Source organism: Canis lupus, chromosome 1, assembly GCF_003254725.2.
Source record: "Canis lupus dingo isolate Sandy chromosome 1, ASM325472v2, whole genome shotgun sequence".
Classification (NCBI taxonomy): Eukaryota; Metazoa; Chordata; class Mammalia; order Carnivora; family Canidae; genus Canis; species Canis lupus.
In genome coordinates, this window is record NC_064243.1 from 91,492,222 (window position 1) to 91,498,281 (window position 6,060).

Consider the following 6,060-nt stretch of genomic DNA (forward strand, 5'->3'; position numbering starts at 1 on the left):
GGGGCCCAGAAATCCATCTTAAATCATACAGGTGATTTGAGAACCCTGCCTTGATAAAAACAATTTGAGAATTGACAGTCCAAGGCTAGAATAACGACCCCACGAAGTTGTCAGGGACCCACCCAGGCTTTCTTCTGCTCACCGTTCCTCCACCCGAAGGGTACAAACCTTAGCCACACGATTCAGTGTGCCTGCTGGAGTTCTAGCCATCACATCCAAACTCGAAGTAGGATGGGGAAAAGACCAGAACAGGACACTCACCTTTAACAGGACCTTTTCTCACTAGCAAAAAACTTCTGAGACGAAGGCTAGAAATACTGTCTTCAATCTGGACACAGACCAGCTACCTAAAAATTGGGGTCATGTTTCTCAAGTATTAAGGAAACTAGTTGCTTCTGCCTTAATCACTCAACAACGGTAATAAGGAAAACCAGAACCTAAAGGAGTGCTTTCTACAAGTCCAGGCACTGTAATTCCACAGGGGATTACTGGTCTTTTTGTTGATGCAGGAGCTGGGGCTTGCAGCGGTGGTTTCACTCACTTGCTGTCACATAACTAGGGAGTGGTGGAGAACTCCACCCGAGGCAGGTTTATCTGCAGCATGTGCTCTTCACCTCGAAGCTGTGCTGCTCTGATGAAAGTGTTGGTGGAGATGAAAGCAGAGCAGGGACTTATTTCCCATCCATTCCTCATTAGCAGGAATAACATAGCATGGGTTTTGCCAATACTTAATGAGGTTGAGCTTGCAAAGCAACCCTTACCCCACTGCAAATGGCTCGTTTGTTCTTTTGAAGACGGCATTTTCAGTTTACTAGGACATGTCCGCAGTGAGGTCTGCACATGCAGCAGCTCAGGCTTAATGTGAAGGAGGATCCAGGGCTTGTGGGGCCTGTAGCTTATAAAATTTACTATCTCCCCTTAAGGTTATGAATATGAAATTAGGTAGCAGGCTTCAGAATGGCCAACAATCAAGGAACTCTGATACTTAAGGCCCCCTGACTTCACAGGAAATCTGTTTCCAGCCTTATGCTTCCTCTGGCACTGCTAGCTGACCTCATGGGGCACGGAGGACACAGCCATGGGATGGCGAGTAGGCAACTGCCGACCATTTCATCTAGAATGACAATTACCAGTGATTTTCTCATTTTTTTATTAAGGATTATTTTAGGGAGATAGTGTGAGAGTGCAAGAGCACATGAGTAAGGGGGGTGACGAGGTGGGGAAAGAGGGAGAGTACCTTCAAGCAGACTCCCCACTAAGTGCAGAGCCCTATTTGCACTTGATCCCAGCACACCAAGATCATGACCTGAGCCAAACATCAAGAGTCAGACGCTTAACCGACTGAGCCACCCAGGTGTGCCACATTGTTTTATTTCTACCAATTAAACCATTACAAAAGGAAATCTTGCTCTAAACTTGAACACGGATATAAGTAAACAGAAGTCAGGCTGCCCCAATTGGAGCCCAGGCGGTTGGTCAGGAACCCCATCTGTTCTACCTACCTACCTCCACATTCCAGCTCCCAAGGCATTTCAGGGCACCCTGGGTCTTCAAGGATCCCATCAGAAAACCACCTCATCTCTTTAGAGCCCCTTCTTCTTGAGGGCAGAGGAGCAATCCAGAAAGTTTAAATGGCTCAGCCTGGGTCACACATCTGGTTGCTGGCAAGTTGGGGACCAGAATTTGTATCTGTCCAGAGATCTTTTCATTCTACCATAATAATCCTGATTCCTAGGCCAACCCTCAAAATCCAGGCACTGAGCTCTTATACCTTCTCTCAAATGCATCACTTATCATATAATAAAATCAAAGCACAAGCGGTTCCCTGCTTCTCTGGTGATGGAGAACAGCCCTCTCCCCAAGTAGTCCTGGTGGAGGAGGGCCAAGTACTTCTGCTGAAGTCCCTGAAGGCTAGTTTCCTGGACTGCTGGTCCTTTCTCCCCAGCACACCCAGGGGAAGGCAAGAGACAGGGAATGATACCAGTTGGCAGTTTTACAAGTGAGAGGGGAAAAGGCAGGAACCCCTGGGGTCATAGGAACATGAACTGTATTTATAAATGGCAGACAGAAGCTGTAATACCCTGAAGAAAAAAAAAAAAAAAAAAGATTTAAGGACATACCACATGCAGGCACCACAGAGATTTTTATCTTTGATTTTTATTCTGATGGACTTAAATATGGACTTCACACGTATCCTCTTCATTTGCTAGGATCTCAAGTCTTGCTGACTGCACTTCAGGTCTGGGCAGAACTTTGAGAAACAAACTCCTCCAGAGACATATTCCATTTGAAGTGGCTCGTTCCCACTGAGGGGTCACTGTACTTTCTGCCTACCTTGGTCTCACAGTAAACTTTCCTATCAAATGGCTGCTTTTTCTTTCACAGATTTTCTTGGCTCCAACACTTCTCAGGTGGGTCGGACTGCCTCACTTAGGACTTCTCAGCAAAAAGGGGAAATGGTCTTGTCAGGCCCTTCTTTTCTCAATTATCCAATCTTCCTTACAAATCCCAAGCTGGTGAAATCTTAATAGTTTTCTGTAACCACAAAGTGAAGCTCTAAAGCTTTCTTTAAAACAAATTACACTTAGAAGGCAATCTGAATCTAACAGCGTTCCATAGACTAGTGTGTGGTGACTGCAGCTGACAACAAAATCTTGAGCAGAAATGCAGGTACCTCCTGCTTTTCTCAAGTTTGAGTTACACCACTTCATTTTCCTGAAGGACTTACATCAGTACCTGTTTTTGCTAATTGAAATACAAAAGGGATATCCACTTTTCAGAAAGAAAGCCAAGGAGAAAAGCTCAGTATTTAGTGTGTGTTCTGCATGGAGCTTCTAGGGCAGCAGCAGGCACCCCAAGCAGGGACAGTGGCTCCACCAAGCTCTGTCCCCAGGAGCTACAACCAGCCTATCTCGGGGCAGGCCACCCTAGCTTTATACTGCAGTCCAGAAGTGTATGTGCTTTATCTTGATCTAATTTGTGCATCCACTAGCAAGATAGGTCCTAAGGTTTCAGAAAAGCTCAAGAGATTACTTTTTGGGATCTGGGAACACACACACACACACAAAAAAAAAAAAAAAAAATTCCCCATGTAATAATAATGGCTTTCTGTAGGTTACTATTTCAGTTTCCCAAAGTTTTTGCAGGGTTGCTTTACTTTCAGAGAGCACAAGAAACCTACAGTTCACTTCTCCCATATGGAAAGTAGCATCAGCTAGCTGATACCTTTTAGAAAGTGTGAATACATCTCCTAGCATTTTGAGTACCAAAAGGTTGCAAAATAACATAATTACATGTAAAGTGCCATACAGAGAAACTAGTTCGTAATATCAAATGGATTTTCCTAAAATACGACTCTCCTACAAATATGTAATGCATTGAAAGTTGACAGAACTCATTCAAGAGGGAAAAAAAAAAAAGGATGGTAGAGCTATTTATATTGATGGGGCTCAGGACATACACAGCGAATACGAAAGCTTAAGGAATCTGAGGAACTGCAGGCGCAGGAGTGTCCTCTTCCTCATCTACCCTCATCTCCAAAATGGAGGGACGCCAAGAGAATTCTGAAGAAGGCATTGCGGTTCTCCTCAGTTTACTACACTCTTCCTTTGGTCCTATTTTCCCACAACTCTCTCCTCCATCAAATCTAGTATCAAAATGTTCAGGTTCAACTGCTTTGGGTCTTCGTTTCCTTAGGCTCCCGTGTCTTGCAGAACTTAAATAAATTTGCATGCCTTTCTCCTGTTAATCGGTCTCCTCCTACAGGAGCTCCCGCTTAGAACTTGGTTAGAGGAAATTATTTTCCTCCTCTAATACAAATGCATACATAAAACACACACATATATACGTACATGCATACATTCGATGAACGACCAGTAGAAAAGATGGCAAAGTCAGATCAACACGAACAGGGCAACAAAACAAATCTTGAGTGGTCTCCACTTTGGACAGAAATTGTTTGCAGCATGTTGATTTCTATTTTCTTATGAGTCACCTTTCCAGAATCTGAGCTCTGATTAATAATGGACTATATCAAAGTTACATCTCCCTAGGAAAGTCAGAAACTTCTGTGGTTTTGTAGATAAGGTTCTAGCATGTTGCTAAATGTGGCAAATCTTTTTGCCCTATTTCTAGAATTTTGATAATGGAGTTTTTTGCTCTGCATACTGCAAGCCTGCGACTTGGTCACCAAACTAGGCAAAGAATGTCTCATGGGGGGAATCATAAACACCTACAGATTTACAGGCACCTTCAACAAGCACAATCTCATGCACATCTGACCCCAGCCCTCTGTGATTTTTCCGATATCATTCTTACTCTTACAGGTAAGAAAACAAAGGCTTATAAAGATTGTGCTTACCCACATTCTTGGTCAGAACCAGGACCCAGCCTCAAAGCCAGATCTTCTGAAACTAAACCCCAAGCACGTCTCTCTCTGGTACTGCCCGCAACATCCCCTCACACTTGTAGAGAATCTGGTTTTAAAGAGTCTTTGTAAATTGAGGGAACAGGAGGCAGGTGGCCTTGTTACAGGTGAGAGATACTGAGGACCCAGATCACCTCTCACACAGCAGGAGCCATACTGGGTCCAGGCGCTCTACATGGCACCCACCTAGAGTCAGCCACACTGTCCCCTGGTGCTGACCCACACTCCATCTCTAGATGCCAAGACTTTACGAGTTGAAATCCCCCCACTTCTCTGCTCTACCCAGGACTAGTGGCCCAGCTAGGGAACTTTAAATTACCCCTTTCTCCTTCCCCAAGAGAACACAGTTCCTTTCCAAGCTGTCTAGTCTTAGCCGCCTACTGGAGCAGGTTGATAGATTGGAAGGTGTTGTTGATACCAGGGTTGTTTGCATTTTCAAAGGAGCTGATGATGTGAGTTCCTTTGTTTTCACCCTCTGCCTAATATGTGGGCAGAAGAGAGAAGCGAGGGGCCTGCAAACCCTCTTACCCTAGGCACTAGCTACAAATGGAACAACGGCTTACGCTTTCCTTTATTTTTTAAAAGATGTTCTTTATTTGAGACCGAGTGAGACAGTGCACATGAGCAGGGGGAGGGGCAGAGGGAGGAGAAGCAGACTCCCGCTGAGCAGGGAGCCCAATACAGGGACTCCATCCCAGGACCCTGGATCATGTGCCTTGCTGAAAGCAGATGCTTAACTAGCTGAGCCACCCAAGTACTCCCACCTTTGACTACTTTAAACATCACTGATGTTTTAAATTGTAAAATGTGAACCTAAAAACGGTAATGAATTCATGGAAGTTTCCATGTGACTTCTTAGCCAATATATACTCAAAAGTACAGGTTTGAATTTTGGGGCAAGGGTTGCTGAAATGTTTTATGTTGAAAATGTCAAAGATGGGAAATTTGATATACAAGTCATGACTTCCAGTCCTCACAGGGGCTCTTCCAGCAATCCCCAATGCCATAATTCTATCTGCCCGTGTGGAAGCCTGGCCCTGAGTGAGCCCCAGCTGTCTCAGGCCCAGCTGTAGGTCCTTTACCAAATGTAAGCTCATTTTCAGGACTGGCTTCAAGTTTGTGTATTTAAACATCTATCCTATTTCCCCATCCCTCCAGCCCCTCTTAATCACCATTCCACTCTTGTTTTTACAAGGTTGGCTTTGGCTGATTTCACATGTGATAGCATACAGTATTTGTTCTTTGCTGCCTGACATAATCTCATTTGGCATTAATGCTTTCAAGATCCATTCACATTGGGCACTTGGGTGGCTCAGTGGCTGAGCATCTGCCTTCGACTCAGGGTGTGATCCAGGGGTCAAGTCTCACATCAGGCTCCCCAGAGGGAGCCTGCTTCTCCCTGTGTCTCTGTCTCTCATGAATAAAAAAAACCTTAAAAAAAATCCATTTGCATTGTTGCAAATGGCAGGATTTTCTTCTTTCTGGTGGCTGAGTTATAGTCCAATGTGTGTATGTATGTATATATACACATCTTCTTTATGTATTGATGGACACTTAGTTGGTTTCTATGTCTTGGTTACTGCAAATAATGCTGCAATAAACTAAAATATGTGATTGGTATGGTGATTATGGGC